This window comes from Protopterus annectens, chromosome 17.part0 (genome assembly GCF_019279795.1).
Source record: "Protopterus annectens isolate FY-2018-M chromosome 17.part0, PAN1.0, whole genome shotgun sequence".
Lineage (NCBI taxonomy): Eukaryota > Metazoa > Chordata > Ceratodontiformes > Protopteridae > Protopterus > Protopterus annectens.
This window is the reverse complement of record NC_056751.1, coordinates 151,620,350-151,637,759: the sequence shown is the minus strand read 5'-3', so window position 1 is coordinate 151,637,759 and position 17,410 is coordinate 151,620,350.

Below are 17,410 nucleotides of genomic sequence, written 5' to 3'. Positions count from 1 at the left end.
TGCAAAGTATGTTTACCAACTTGGTTAGTAGAATACATTAACTCTTGTAAATCTTTATTTTCTGCACCATCAGGAATCAACAACATTTTTTGTTTAATTAGTTCCATAATATGCTGCTGGTACTTCAACATGTGAAAAGTACAGTTGTGTACACTTACCATAAATGTAGATGTTTGAGTGTATTCACTGTTGCAGTCATTACATTTGGGTAATCTGCTGGCAGGATGCCCTCATTCGGCCTGAATTCCAAAGTCTTGGGTCCTGCGCCGGTTGCTGTCTTCTCTTCCATGACATCAGGACATCAGGGGTATAAAACATGCAGCTGACGCCATTTTCTTTAGTTTTTCTTGCCCCTGATGTCAGGTGCCCCCAAAAAGGTAGCAATATTATATATATCTATATGCATGCATCAATATAAACTTTACCTTCATCTACAAGCAAATACACCACATAGGTTGAAGAAGATAGAGAAGGAAAAATAAACTGTAGAATGAAAGGGGGAAGGCGGGAGGGTAACCTGGACTGCAACAATGAATACACTCGAACATCTACATTTATGGTAAGTGTACACAACTGTACTATGTTCTTCATGTTTCACTGTTGCAGTCATTACATTTGGGTAGAATCCCAAAGCTATGGTTGGGAGGCTGCAGCTAAACAGCATTAGGTGCGGCTATAAGGCACTGCAGTGGCAAAGCCTACCCTGGACTTTGAGTAGAGAGGCAAATGGTAATGCTTTGTAAAGGTGTGAACAGAACTCCAAGTAGCAGCCTCTAGAATGTCTTTGGTTGGTACCCCTCTGAGAAAAGCTGCCGAAGTAGCTGCAGCTCTGTTGGAATGAGTCCTAATGCCCTTGGGCACAGGTTTACCATGGTGTGAGTAGCAGAAATGGATGCAGTGGCTTATCCACTTTGAAATTGTCTGCTTTGAGATAGCCTTTCCTTCTGATCCTGCAGCATATGACACTAGTAATTGCTCAGTTTTTATTAGAGCTTTTGTCCTGCTCAAGTAGAATCTTAGCTGCCTGTGTACGTCCAAGGAATGCAGAATTCTCTCCCCTTTGTTCTGCGGATTTAGATAAAAAGTTGGCAGATGGATTATTTGGTTAAGAGCCACACTGGAAACCACCTTAGGCATAAAAGTAGGATTTGTCCTCAGAGACACCCTGTCTGGGTAAAATATGATAAAAGGCTCTACAGCCATGAGGGCATGTAGCTCTGAAACCCTTCTTGCTGAAGTAATTGCTAGTAGCAGGGCTGTCTTCCATGATAAGAACTTTATATCAGCGGTAGCGGCTGGTTCAAATGGAGGCAGGGTGAGCATACACATAATTGAGCTCCCATGCAGGTAGAGGTGATCTTCTAGGAGGCCTTAGGTTTTTGGCTCCTCTAAGATACTGTTTTATTAAGGGATGAGAAAAGATTGGTGGCTCTGTATTGTAATGAGCCGAAATGGCAGAGGCATGGATTTTGATTGATGAGAAAGATGGGCCCTTGTCAGGCATCTCAGTTAAGTATTGTAATATCTGAGAAATATGTGGTTCTCCTGTATCAGTTCCTTGTGCTTGATTCCAAGCACAAAATCTCTTCCATTTGTCAGCATAAGATTTTCTAGTACTACGCCCTCTGGGTTCCAAAATGACATCCATCACAGCTTTACTGAGAGGTGTCGTTGGTATGATTACATGATTAGCCATGCTGCCAGGTTCAGAGTCTGTAGTTGATTGTGCAGGATCTGATTGCTTTGCTGGGACAGTAGTTGTGGTCTTTGAGGCAAGGTCCGAGCTGGGTATTGAGACAAGTTCCTTAGGATTGGGTACCAGTATTGGCGGGGCCAGTCCAGGGCAATTAATATCATCTTTGGCTTCTCTTGTCTGACTTTCAGGAGGACCTTGGGTAGAAGAGGCAGAGGAGGAAAGGCATATACTGACAGGTTTTTCCAACTGAAAGATAGGGTGTCCACTTTCCATGCTTGTCTGTGATAAGTCCTTGTGCAGAATCTTTTCAGTTGATAATTTTGAAGAGAGGCAAATAGATCTATGTCTGGGCTCCCCCATTTCTCTGTTATCATGCTGAATACTTGTGGATTTAATTTCCACTCATGAGGATCCATAAGGTTTCTGCTTAAGTCGTCTGCCAGAGTATTCTGTTTTCCAGGCAGGAATTGTGCTTGAAGATTTATCTGGAAGGTCAAAGCTGTGTCCCACAGTGCCATGGCTAATCTGCAAAGGGGGTATGTGTGCATGCCCCCTTGCTTGTTTATATACCACATGACTGTGGTGTTGTCTGTCTTTATTAGTAGCTGTCCTGGATGAAGTAAGTCCTTGAATGCTGTTAGGGCATTTTGAACGGCTAGCATCTCTTTCTGGTTGATATGTAGATGCATTTGGTTTGGTTCCCATATGCCCTGAATGCGTCTTCCTGTCATGTGGGCCCCCCAGGCATAATCTGATGCATCTGTTGTTACGGTTTGGCTGGTAGGGGGTAGAGTGAAGGGCCATCCCATGTTTTGGTGACAGGCCTTTGCCTGCCATAGAAACTCCTGTTGCAGGCAGGGGATGATAGGAATCATTGTTTCCAGACTGTGTGAACGCTGACTCCATAAACTTTTTAGGTACCATTGAAGTTTCCTCATATACAGTCTTGCATATGGAATTAGTAGAATGCAGGATGCCATGAAGTCCAGAGCCTGCAGAATTTGTCTTGCAGAAAACTGGGTTTTTGTTGTTTGAAGTAACTAGTCAATTGCCTTTGTTTGTCTGGCGTGAGATAAGCCATCTGGGCATTTGTATGCAAGCTTGCACCCAGAAATGTTATCTTTTGAGAGGGTACCAGTTGTGATTTATTTTCGTTTATTGTGTACCCTAGGCATGCTACAAGCCTTTTCACAAATGCCAGGTGTCGTAGAAGAGTGTCCTTGTTCTCTGCTTGAATGAGACAGTTATCCGAGTAAGGATATATTTGAATACTTCTTTGTCTGCAAAATGCAATTACTGGTGCCAGGCACCCTGGGCGCAGTAGATGAGCCAAAGGGCAGTGCAGAAAATTGGTAATGCAGTAAGCCAGCCTTGAATCTGAGGTATCTTCTGCACGACTGTCTTATTGGGACATGCAGGTATGCCTCTTTTAAGTCTAAAGTCACCAGCCAAGCATTCTTGCCCAGCATGGGCAGAAGCTGTTGCAAAGTGAGCATTTTGAATTTTGGAATGTCCAGGTATGTGTTCAAAATCGATAAATCCAGTATTGGCCACCAGGCCTTGCCCTTTCTGGGTACCAAGAAGAGTCTTGAGTAAAAACCTTGCCCTTTTTCCTGTTCTGGTACCATCTGAATTGCCCCATATCCATGAGGGATGTCACCTGTTTCTGTGCCTCTGCCCATTGGTTTTTTGGCAGGTTTGGATAACCATTTGTCATTGGCAGAGCGTGGAAATGGAATCTGTATACCTGTGATACGATGTTCAGTACCCACTTGTCCTGGGTTATTAACTGCCAATGTTGAGCAAAAAGTGCTAATTTTCCCCCTATAGGTGCTGCCAAAAGATAAGTGCTTGGTGTAGGCAGAGGGAAGTCATTGGGATTGCTTTCTGTAGGTTTGCGCTTTATCTCCTCCAGATTTGGAGGTGGATGTGCCCCATTGCTTTGACCTGTATGAGTCTTGAGCCTGGTAACTGGAACCCTTGGGGCGTCTGGATTTGCCCCTTTGAGCTCTGTCTGACACAGGAAAGGACCAATTTTTTGTAGGCCAGTGTCTACTGAATCTAAGTGGCTGCACTTGTGAGAAATCTTTAACAGTTTGCATAGACTTAGCTTTGTCTTCCATTTTCTTTAAAACCTCTTCTGTCTTAATTCCAAACAGAGAATCATGCTGTAAAGGTGCATCTAGTAATGTAGTTTTAACATGATCAGGCAAATTTTGTTCATTTAACCAGGCATGCATCCTAATCACAGATCCAGTAACTGTGGCCCTGCAGGAGGCCTCTAAAGAATCAAAACCACATTGCAAAGTATGCTTTCCAACTTGTTCAGCTCCATGCAATAATTCCTGCAATTCCTTATTTTCTGCACATTCTGAAATCAACATCATTTTCTGTTTCAGCAATCCCATAACATGTTGTTGGTACTTAAGCATATGAAATTGACAGTTTAAGGCCCTGACTGCCAAGGTTGCAGATGTATAAACCTTTTTCCCCATCTGTCCAGTGCCCTGGAATCTCTGTCGGAGGGGGTAGGGTTTTTTGCTGTTGAGGCCTTAACTCCCTTAGGACCCTGTGAAATAGTTTCAGGATCAGCAGCAGGGTTTCTAAATAAAAATTTATGAGAATCAGGGACCCTGTAATACCTGTCAGGCTTACTGGGAGCCAGAGGTAAAGTGTCAGGTTTCAGGCTTGACTCCAAAAAACATCATCTACAATGTCTAACACAGGGATAATGGCTAAAGGCTTGTGCTGAGGGAGAAGGGGGGAAATCCCTGAGCCTCTTTTTTGATTCTGAGAAGTCTTGACTCTCCCAGTGAAAATGCTCCCTCAAAGTATGCAAGGTTTCTCCAAATGAATAATCCTCAGGAGGAGATGCAGATGGAATAGACTCCTCAGCATCAGAATCCTCATAAGGAGGTAAAGATAATTCCTGATCTGAAGAGGAATCAGAAGAAATAGAAACCTGATCTGAAGATTCATAGTCAGTGTCTTGCCTAGGCCTCTTATCTGGAGGGGGATGGGTACCCCTGATCAAGGTAATAAGGTCTTCAGCCATTTTGATCATCTGTTTTTTAGGCATAGAGGCCTGTGCACGTGGCTCAGGCATCATGTTTTTAGTTTTAGAAGGCCTTTGGTTTTTCAGCTTTCATCGATTTGATGTAAAATGTTGAGGTTTGAAGACACCCTCAGAAGCCGGTGCCTGCTCAGCTACCCCAGACCCATCTGAGGGAGATACATCCGTCGGTCCAATACCTTGAGTATCTTGTGGCATGCCTGACTCAACATGGGTGTTGATAGAGGCCTGCAAGTCGAAGGTAGCGGGTATCAGGGCTGCGAAAGTGCCTCACTGAGTACCGGCGAACCGGCGACTGGCTTCGGAGAAGCTTTGTTATCAGTTTTGGATCTCGACTGTCTTTCTCTGTCCTTTTCTTTGCATTTTTTATGTACTCCGGTAGTCGGATTGCTATCCGACGACATCTCTGGGTAGTTAAATCGGTTTCCAAAATACTTAGATGCAAAAATATACCGACACTTAATAGTGCGTTGTTTAAATCTAGCACAAAACCAACAACCAGGCACATTGTGGTCAGGGCCTAGGCAAGGAATACAGTATAAATGGAAATCCTTATGAGTATTTGCTTCCCACAAGTAATACAATTATTAACTTTTTCTGACATCGATAAAAAGCAAGAAGAAAGTTTCCCCAATGGGGTACTTAGCTTTATTGAAGACTTTGGTTCTGAAACTCAAACGCGAATATTTCAGTAGTTGGCCAACCGGCACTTGCGAAATGCTTCTGCTTCGGGCATCGCACGGCAAGAAAAACTGAAGAAAATGGCATCAGCTGCATGTTTTATACCCCTGGCAACCTGATGTCATTGAAGAGAAGACAGCAACCGATGCAGGACCCAAGACTTTGGAATTCAGGCTGACTGAGGGCATCCTGCCAGCAGATTACCCAAATGTAATGACTGCAGCAGTAAAACAGGAAGAACATCTGGCAAATTAAAGCCCTGATGGCAAGAGTAGCAGAGTTATACATCTTCTTACCCCATTGGCCTAAAGCCCTAGAATCCCTGTCTGAATGGGTAGGGTTTTTGGCTCTAGTAGCTTTAACACTTTTAGGTCTCTGGGAAATGGTCTCTGGATCCGCTGTGGGATTTTTACAGAGAAATTTGTGAGAGTCAGGTACTCTGTAGTACCTGTCAGGCTTCCTAGGAGCTGGAGGTAAAGTATCAGGAGTAAGACTTGATTCCATGAAGACATCATCAACAATATCCAGGACGGGGGGGGGGGGTATAGCTAGAGGCTTGTACTGAGGCAAGTCTAAAAATTCCCTGAGTCTCTTTCTAGACTGAGGGTAGTCCTGGCATTCCCAGCGGAAATGCTCTCTTAGGGTATGTAAGGTTTCACCGAAAAAAAAGTCCTCTGGGGTGGAGGCAGAGGGAATGGAATCCTCTGCATCTGAATCCTCATAGGCAGATAAGGGTATGTCCTGGTAATTAGAGGGTCAGAGTCATCGGACTCATGGTCTGTTGAATCAGAAGGAAAATCAATTCTTTGTCTTTTAGAGGGGGAAGGATGGCTTCCCCTAATTAAAGTAATAAGGTCTTCAGCCATTCTAAGCATTTGTTTCTGAGGCATGGGAGCTTAAGAATGCACCTTGGTCATCGGTTTCCTAGGTGTAGTGCGAACTCTGGGCCTGAAAAATTCAGTAGTTTTAGTCAAAAACAAAGTAGTCAGTGTAATACTAACATCGGAAGGCCTGAATACACCCTCAAAAGCCGGTGCCTGCACAGCGGCTCCAGACCCATCCAAGGTAGAGACATCCGCTGGTTCCATAGTCGAAGAAGCATCTTGCGGCATACCAGACTCCGAATAGGTCTCAGTAGTAGCCTGCGATTCTGTAGAAGTGGATCAGGGGCTGTGAAAGTGCTTCACTGAGTACTGGTGGACTGGCGACTAGCTTAACGGAAATGTTGTCAGCAGTTTTGGACCTATGCAGTCTATCTCTTTATCCTTAGGTGTTTTTGGAAGATCTGTAGTCGGATGCTGTAATGAAGCCATTTCGGAATAAGGGGAATGAGAGTGAAAGAATTTAGTGACAAAGATAGCCCAATGACGAATAGTTCGGGCATTGAACAAGGCACAAAACCGACAGTGAGGAACGTTGTGGTCTGGGTCTAAACAGGTGACGCAGTAAGAGTGAAAATCTCTGTGAGGTATTTGTTTTCCACAGACAATTGTTAACTTTTTCTGACAACGGTTAGAGCAAGAAAATAGGATCCCCAATGGGTACTTAACTTTAGAAGACTTCAGGTTTGAAACTCGAAAAATGAAAATTTCAGATAGTGGCCGACCGGCACTTGCGAACTGCTTCTGCTTCGGGCTCCTGTGCAGCAAAAAAAGCTGATGTAATGGCATCGGCTGCATGTTTTATACCCCTGATGACCTGACGTCATGGAAGAGGCGATAGCATCCGACACGGAAATCCCAAGACTCTGTTATTCGGGCTGACTGAGGGCTATCAGTAGGCAGATAACCCAAGTGTGATAACTGCAACAGTGAAACATGAAGAACATCTAGAGGTATTGCTAAGAGTCTGTGTTGTGGCAAATTTAAAATTCTTTTGAGTCTCTTTTTGGACTGAGGATAGTCTTGGCATTCCCAGTGGAAATGCTGTCTTTAAGTATGTAGGGTTTCACCAAAAGAAAAATCCTATGGAGGTGAAGCAGAGGGAATGGATTCCTCTGCATCTGTATCCTCATAAGCAGATAAAGGCATGTCTTCATATTCAGAAACCTCAAGTCATCGGACTCTTGGTCTGTTAAAGCTGCTGAGGATAGATCTCTTTTGTTTAGCAGGGGAAAGTTGACTTCCCCTAATCAGCGTAATCAGGTCTTCTGCCATTTTAAGCATTTGATGTTGTGGCAAGGAAGCAGGTGCCTGAGTTTGGGTCATCATTTCTTTTAGGCGTAGCCAAGGGAGCCCGCAGGATTTTTTGCAGGGGGGTGCAAACCCAAGCCCCGCCCATTCAGCCCCACCCCCTCTGTTGCCCCACCCACTCAGCCCCACCCCCGCCCACGCAGCTATTCCAGTGTCCCATTACTTGGCTATTTCTCCCCATTTGTCAGTCACTGTTCAAATCTCTCAGTGTGCATACTGTTTTATGCTTTACTTCTACAATTATTACAGATATCTGGATTTAATTTACAGCTTTTATTTCAAATTTTATAGCACAGACACTGATAGACATTGACTAAACCTAAACAAAGCAATAGTCTTACAATGAAAACAGACTTAGCATTAAAACTTCTCTACCTTTGATAGGCTCCTTGCACACATTTTTAGAGCCATGCAAAAGTTCTTTGATTCACCTTCCTGACTGTTAAATTATACTACATAATAATTGAATTATATCCCTTGTATAATACAGCACCACTTGTTAGATAGTGTGTTTTAAATTTATAGTTCTGAGCATTTTTCCTTTAAGCAATGAAACAAAAATGAACCAATAATGACAACCTTCCCAATTCAGAACATTTCAACCATAAAGGGCCACTCAAACTTCTGTCATACAATCCACCAATATCAATCAATATGCAGAATCTCTGCAGAAGTATAAATCATCTGAATAATTCCACATTAAAGAAATCTGAAACCAATGAAGAGGTCGTTGCTAGAAAAAAACTTTATTTCAGTGTTTCATTTACAAATTCAGTGTCTGTTGCCCTTGAAGAATAAATAGCCTGTGCTACATTAAAATAAATGGTAAGTTGGTATATTGCAATAGGGAATGAGTGGCAGGCTGAAAAACAGGTTCATAGTTATTAGGTGTCATCCAAAGGAGGACATACTAAAAACTGCAGTACCATACCCCCTTAAAATACAAATGTACATGCTGTATGAATAGAACCTACAGCCCTTTGCATCAAGATGCAAGTATGCTACCTGCTGTGCTAACACTGCTTTAAAATTCTATTCCACAATAATGATACCATTTGCCAAACAAAACAGTTGCACATTTTACGCAGACTTAGCATGAGCAGCAGTAACCTTTGCTTCCCTTGAAGCTCACAATTCCTTGCAAATGCACTTGAAAATTTTCTCTCTCTCTGAAACACACACACACACACACACACACACACACACACACACACACACACACACACACACACACACACACACACACACACACACACACACCTCAACTTCTTAGTGCAAGAAATACATAAATAGATTTTTTCAAAGTTACAACAACTGTAAACTCTGTGACCATGATGTGTGTGTGTTTTTGGCAGAAAGGTATAAAGGAACTCATGGTTATGTATATAGTTGAATATCTCTGTACTGCAGTACTCCCTACCATGATGCTGCTTTAATAGTGTGTTTGCATTCAGAAACTTGAATTTTATAGCTACATTAATTAGAAAATAACCAATTTCCTTTTCAGAGCCTAACTAAACAGTCCACTCCTTACAAGCACTGCTTCCCCTGGAAAACATCTATATATGCATCAGAGAGACCTAGTTCAAGACCGATGACAGCACTCCTTTAATGCAGGATTTCAATACCTGCCACAAGTTCAGGCCTATCACCTGAGATGAAAGGGGGGTGAGGGTGTCTACATATTCTTAAAGAACATTTCATCATCTCCAGACTTGCTAGGTGAGATAATGACGTGGAATTCCTCTGCATCCAACTTAGCATTAACAAGACTCCTTACTGTGTCATACCTAACTATAGATCCCCCCTATGTACCCCATCAGTCCATATCTCCTACCTAACTAATATGGTGTCCCTATGCATTAAGCCAACACCATTATTCTAGGAGACGTCAATCACATTTTCTTCCAAAATTGCCATTTTGAAGAATGATTATTAGGGGTGAGCAACATTGAGCTAAAATTGGGGACAATGGAGAGGTTTGGATATTCCTAATTCTACAAAGCGATTTGCACATACCTCTCAACCTCTTAATGCAGGAAATCACAAGGCCAAATATATTGGAAACATACAAACGCTAGTAAAATTCCTCTTGTATAAACGTAAGACAGTTGATAGAACGGGTCTTGCATTAGCATGCATTCTTCTGAAGGCTATGACATCTGAATCTCAATGTCTGTCATTTAGTGACTTCATTGTATGAGGAACAAACCAAAAATAAGAAGTAAATATCTAATCATTCTGCAAAATATGGACAACTGAGAAGTATAGTTCAACCAGGGCTGAGTTTGCTACCCCCCCCCCCCCACAAAATCATGGTCGAATGGAGCCTCCCCCCTGCAGCCATTCCAATGTCCCATTCCTTGGTTATTTTGCCCCATTTACCATAAACACTGTAATGTGCATACTGCTTTATTTCTGCGATGATTTAGATTTCATTTGAAAGTTTTATTTTGCATTTTACAGCACAAACACTAATAGATATCTGTTAAACAAAGCAATGCAGTCTCACAATGAAAATAGACTTAACATTAAAACGTCTCTGCCCTTGAAACTCACATGCATTAAAACAGCATTGAAACCCACATTCAAAGAAAATACATTTTGCCAGTGGCAGATAAATATTAACTCTGGGCTGTCTTCAAAATTGTAGGCCCTTGAACATGAAACATACACATGCTCTTTGATACACCTTCCTGACTGTATTACATTATATTCCTTGTACAGTATAGTATAGTAGTTAGATGGCATTTTAAGTGCATTGTTTTGAACATTTTTCCAGTAAACAATGAAACAAAATGCATACACCAATGACAAAACTGCCCAATTCAGAACATTTCCATCATAGAAAGTCTACTCAACCTTCTATAGTCCACCAGTATCAGTAAATATGCACAATCTCTGAACACCTGAACAAAACCAATAATGGGTGAATACAGCCCCAAACATTCAGTGAATTCAGTTCTCACCACAGCTCTCAATCTCTTAGCAAAAACACTCGGACAAAGCCAGTAATGGGGAATATAGCCCCAACCTTATTCAGTGAATTCAGTTCTTACCATAGCTCTCAACCTTAGCACAAAACCTGGATGAAGCCAATAACGGGGGGAATACAGTCCCAAAGATAGGGATAAATTTCAAATATCCATCTTATACACTTAGAAAATTGCTAGAATAAAAAGCTTGTGTTACCATGCACTTTCTGAAGAATATGAAGTCTGATATTCAAATGAGTGACATTTTTTTAACATTTGTTAACCAGAAAAGTCTGACTTGGAACAAAAGCTAATATTTAGCAGAGGCCCAGGGAGAAACTCCAAACAGACATGTTTTTGTAAGATGGGAGGAAACAAAAACAGGGAGGGCATACAGATTCCACACAGAAGGTAAGGCACCCCAGCAAAGAATCAAACCAGAGAACATGTAGCTGTCAGGCAACAATGCTACCACTGGCTTTGCAAGTACACAAATACAGAAACCACAGATTTTATGAGGAACAGAACAAGTATGAGGAAAACCTGCAACATTACGCACACCTCTCACTCTGAATTCACACACACACACACACACACACACACACACACACACACACACACACACACACACACACACACACACACACACACACACACACACACACAGGTTCATAGGTTTATACTAGGCTATCTGCCCTAAGGCATTTATAAGCCTAGCCCAAAGTTATGTGGCTTACGCCACCCCTTATGTTAGAAATAATGTGCCCATTAGTTTGTTGTGCCTCTGTCTAGCAGTGACACAGAGATGATTCGGGTAAACCTACGATCTCCCATCCACGGTCAAGATTTCTGTTGAACAGAGCCAGCTAGGTGCTCTGCCTCACATGGACCGGGATTTTATTCCACAGCATGGGAGTCTCTGGGTGATAAATCTATCCCTCCAGCACGTCCTATTTATATCCATGCTAAGGTTTAAGTCACTTGCTCTAGTGGTTCTGGTGGATTTGGATTTTTTGAGGTGGAGCATGTCCATTAATTCGGGTTGGTCATGGCCTTGTATGTCAGGCACAGGTCACCTCTGAGCAGGCGGTATGCAACTGAATAGAGTTGGAGTTTCTTCAGTCTGGCAGTATATGACAGGTTTTGGAGTCCCTTTATCCTTTTGGTGAGGAACTTTGGGATCTCTCCAATTGCTGCAGGTGTCGGGTGAGATACATCCCGAATGGGGCATTGTACTCGATCGCTGGTCTGATAAGTGAAGAGTACAGGGGAACAATGACCTCACTTGATCTGGATGTGAATCCCTTCATGATCAGATGGGCAATGTAGAAGGTCTTTTGAACCACTTTAGCAACGTGAGTGTCAAACGAGAGGCCACTGTCAACCTGGGTACCCAGGTCCCTGATAACCTCTTCTGCGCTTAGTGGGTTGCCACCTATATGGTAGCTTGGGGTTACCTTGTTTTTCCTGAAGGGTATGACTATTCTCATCTCCATTTGAACCTATGTGACATTTTCAAAACTTTTTGTTTCAATGAAAATACTAAAGGAAAACCTACACAAATCTTAAAAATCCTCATCCCCTTTCAATTTAGAAGAAACATTCAAAACTACTTATAGTTTCAAAAAAAAAATTAAGTTAACCCTTCAAATAAAAAGTTACTTCAAAAATGACAGCTACATCAACAGACATTAATCTAACATTAAAGTTACCCATGCTAAAGTGCGTGTTACAACCTAGGTTCCCACTTGCACGAATTGTTATGTGTTCTTTTCATCTCTATTCCCTTCCAGATGTTAAAAAAACAAAAAACAAACAAAAAAAAAAAAAAACAGCTTGCATGCTCTCAGTAAACCATTAATGTTTAGCTCTTAAACTACACTTGCTACCTATCATTAGGTGATGAATCATTATATTAAATACATTACAATACTAAGGCTGCAGGACAGGCAACTACTTGTATAACTTAAGCACTTCTGGTTTCAGACTTCACTTAGTGCTTGCCGTTTATCTTTAAATGTTGTTAATTACACTGCATCTTATAATTCAAATCAGCAGACAGCGATCAAATCTCTCATGGCTATTCACTTAAATCTGCAGACTTCTTGTCTCCAAGTTATTAATAAAAAATAAAACAGCTACCGAGTTTGCAGATGTATGAAAAACCTATTTGGAAATTTCATTAAGAACTTTTGCTCCTGCAAAGCTATGCTCACAGAAGTGCAAACCTTAACTTCACATTATAACAGGAATTTGCAGGTTCTTACATACATCATACCAGTTTGCAACCAACGGTGGTTAGTCCCACATAAACAGTGTTAAATGGAATGAATAACAAAGCATACTTTCCAACAAAAGGGTATAAATATGTAATGAAAAACTGAGCAAAAGAGCATGTAAAACCTTACAAAACATTAACGTTAATCAATTGCAATGTTACTGTTTAAGCCCACACTAGAGGACCATTAACCTCTGGGACAACAAGCCATTGCTTCAACAAAACGTTTCTATACTATAATCACCATTTGCACTAAAATCTAACTACTTCGACAAACAAAAAGTATATAAAACATTAACATTACAACAAAACAGAAATCAAATACACAAAGCGTAAACAAGGCTCTATCAAGATAGTGACATACAGCTTACCAGTTTAAGAAGATAGTGACATACACTCTACTGATTTTTACTCCCCAAATTATTCCGTTCTTGATCTTAATGAATGCAATTGACAATTTGGCGTACTTGATACAGTACACAAACACAATATAGGAAATCCAAACTCTCTAGAAGGCCAAAGATAAAAAAACATACACACAACTCCCAAAGAAGTATTTCTAATACTACCTAACACAAATATTACCTAAACTAACTCACACACCTACCTTTCACTTCTACAGTCATCTGCATGAACGTCCTCTCTTGAATTAAAATTTCCAGTAGGCGCGAAAGAAAAGGACATAAACCATCAGCCGCACAGACACAGATGGCGAAAACAGGTCGAAACACCTGTTGCGTCTGTGCGACTGGACAGGATGCAAAGGCGTTCTTAAAGAGGAACGCTTTAAAAAAAAAAAACTTTTTATTTAAATTAATTTCCGGCCAGCCCGGTTCAGGGTGCAAGTGCACTTGCACTCTGCGCCCTTGGGCGTAGCTCATATTCTTGGCCTTATAAACTCGGTAATTTTAGACAGAACTGAAGACGAGAAAGAAGTTGTCGGTTTGAGTCGAATATCAGTAGTGTGAAGAACTTCTTCAGACGCCAGTGCCTGCACAGCGGCTTCGGACCCATCCAAGGTAGAGACATCTATAGGTTCCATAGTCAAAGAAGAGTATTGTGGCATACCGGACTCCTAATGGGTCTCAGTAGTGGCCTGCGAATCCATCGAAGCAGGCATCAGGGGCTGAGAAAGCGCCTCACTGAGTATTGGCAACTAGCTTAATGGAAACGGCAGTTTTGGACCTGTGTGGTCTGTCTTTATCCTTATGTTTTTTCGGAAGATTGGAAGTCGGATGGCTTACCAAAGCCATTTTGGAATACGGAGATCAAGAGCGAAAGTATTTAGCAACAATAAGGGCCCGATGACGAATAGTTTGGGCATTGAAGAAAGCACAAAACTGACAACGTGGTACGTCGTGGTCTGGGCATAAACAGGTGACGCAGTAAGAATGGAAATCTCGGTGTGGTATTTGCTTTCAAAAGGCAAGACAATTATTAACTCTTTCTGACATCAGTTGCAGCAAGAAAAAAGGTTCCCCAATGGGGTACTTAGCTTTAGAAGACTTCAGGATGATTCAATTCAGAAATGAAAACTGAAGTAGCAGCTGACCGGCACTCATGTGAACTGCTTCTGCTTCGGGCTCCTCAGCAAGAAAGACTGATGTAATGGTGTCGGCTGCCTGTTTTTATACCTGACAACCTGACATCAGTCCTGGAGTGACAGCAACCGATGCAGAAATACTAAGTCTCTGGTATTTGTGCCGATTGAGGGCTAACTGCAGGCAGATAATCCAAGTGTGATGACTGCAATAGTGAAACACGAAGAACATCTGATAATGCATAGATCCTGCCCTGAAATGTGGCTATTTCCTGCAAGAATCTCTGATTTTTTTCATGTAGATAGGTCTCTGAGGTCTAGAGTGGCTAACCAGACATCTTTGGACAGCATAGGAAGAAGCTGCAGTGTGAGCATTTTGAATTTTGGTACCACCAAGAAGGTGTTTAGAATTGATACATCTAAGATTGGGTGCCAGATGCCCTATTTTCTGTGTACTAGAAAAAGCCTGGAATAGAACCCTTGGCCTATCTGAGCTGCAGGGACAGGCTGAATTGCCCTCATGGAGAGCAGGGAATGAACTTGGTTTTGTGACTCTGCCCACTGGTTTGGAGGAAGATCTGGGAATACCTTTGGGGTTGGCAAGTTGTGGAAATAAAATTTATACCCTTGGGACACTATGTTAAGAACCCACCAGTCGTTGGTGATGGAGGCCCAGTTTTCTGCATGGGAGGCAAGTTTTCCTCCTAGAGGCACAGACAGATGGGCAAAGGTGAGAGGAGGAGTTGAGTCATTGGGAATTCTTTCCATAAGGGGTGGCTTAGCACTCCCCGGTTTAGAAATGGAGGCACTCCATTGTTTAGATTTCTGCATACCCTGAGACTGCTGTCTGATGGGTCTGTTACCCCAAGGTCTTGTCTGAAGTGGCCTTGAGGGGGCAGGAAAGGACCAATGTTTTGAGGGACAATGTCTACTGAATCTTGGAGGTTGAACTTGCAAAAAGTCTTTAACTGTCTGCATAGATTTAGCTTTTTCTTCCATCTTTTTTAAAACCTCTTCTGCTTTGGTGCCAAACAGATTCCCTTTGTTAAGAGGTGCATCCAATAATTTTGATTTGACATGATCTGGCAAGGTCTGTTCCTTTTAAGTCAAGCATGCCTTCAAAGTACAGAACCTGTGACTGCTGCTCTGCAGGATGCTTCTAGGGTGTCAAACCCACATTGCAAGGTATGCTTGCTGACTTGGCTTGCAGAATGCATAAGCTCCTGTAAATCTTTATTTTCTGCACAGTCAGGAAAGGTAGATAATTTTTGTTTAATAAGCTCCATACTATGTTGCTGGTATTTCAGCATGTCGAACTGGCAATGCAATGCCCTAATGGCTAGAGTTGCAGAGGTGTATACTTTTTTATCCTCATCTGTCTAAAGCTCGAAAATCCCTGTGCGATGGGGTGGGATTCTTAGCTGTAGTTGCTTTCATGCCTTTAGGCCCTTGGGAGATGACCTCTGGGTCAGCAGTAGGATTTTTTGAAAAGAAATTTATGAGAGTCAGGGACTCTGTAGTACAGTCTGGTTTACTTGGAGCAGGGGGTAAAGTATCAGGAGTTGGACTGGATTCCATAAGGACATCATCCACAACATCCAGAACAGGAGGGATAGCTAAGGGTCTATGTTGTGGCAAATCTAGAAATTCCCTGAGTCTCTTTTTGGACTGAGGGTAATCCTGGCATTCCCAATGGAAGTGCTCTCTCAAGGTACGTAGGGTTTCACCAAAGAAAAATCCCCTGGAGGTTAAGCAGAAGGAATGGATTCCTCTGTATCTGAATCCTCATAGGCAGATAAGGGCATGTCTTCATATTCAGAAACCTCAGAGTCGTCGGACTCTTGGTCAGTTAAAGCTGCTGGGCACAGGTCTCTTTCTCTTAGCAGGGGAAGGCTGGCTTCCCCTAATCAGCATGATCAGGTCTTCTGCCATTTTAAGCATTTGTGATTGCGGCAAGGAAGCAGGTGATTGAGTTTGGGTCGTCATTTTTTTATGCGAAGCTCATACTCTTAGTCTTAGAAACTCTGTAGTTTTAGACAGAATTGAAGATGCGAAAGAAGTAGTCAGTTTGTCTCGAGTATCGGTAATGTGAAGAACTTCCTCGGAAGCCGGTGCCTGCACAGCAGCTCCGGACCCATCCAAGGTAGAGACATCTGCAGGTTCCATAGTCAAAGAAGAGTCTCGCAGCATACCGGACTCTGAACAGGTCTCGGTAGCGGCCTGCGAATCCATTGAAGCAGGCATCAGGAGCTGTGAAAGCACCTGAGTACCAGCAAACTAGTGACTAGCTTTACGGAAGCGTCATCAGCAGTTTTGGACCTGTGCGGTCTGACTCTATCTTTATCCTTACATTTTTTTCGGAAGATCGGTAGAGGATGGCTCACCAAAGTCATTTTGGAATACAGAGATCGAAAGCAAAAGTATTTAGCTACAATAAGGGCCCAACAACAAATAGTTCGGGCGTTGAACAAAGCACAAAACCAACAGCGAGGTACGTCATGGTCTGGGGCTAAACAGGTGATGTAGTAAGAATGGAAATCTCGGTGTGGTATTTGCTTTCCACAGGTGAGACAATTGTTAACTTTTTCTGACATCGGTTAGAGCAAGAAAAAAGGATCCCCAATGGGGTCTTAGCTTTAGAAGACTTCAGGATGATTCAATTCGGAAACGAAAACTCAGGTAGCGGCCAACCGGCACTTGTGCGAACTGCTTCTGCTTTGGGCTCCTCGGCAAGAAAGACTGATGTAATGGCATCGGTTGCCTGTTTTTATACCCCTGACGACCTGACTTCAGTCCTGAAGTGACAGCACCTGATGCAGATATACCAAGTCTCTGGTATTCGGGCCGACTAAGGGCTACCTGCAGGCAGATAACCCAAGTGTGATGACTGCAACAGTGAAACATGAAGAACATTTTGAAGGCCAGCAGACAGAGAAAAAGGCCCAGCAGAAGGAATTCCAGTGGTCTTCAGGTGC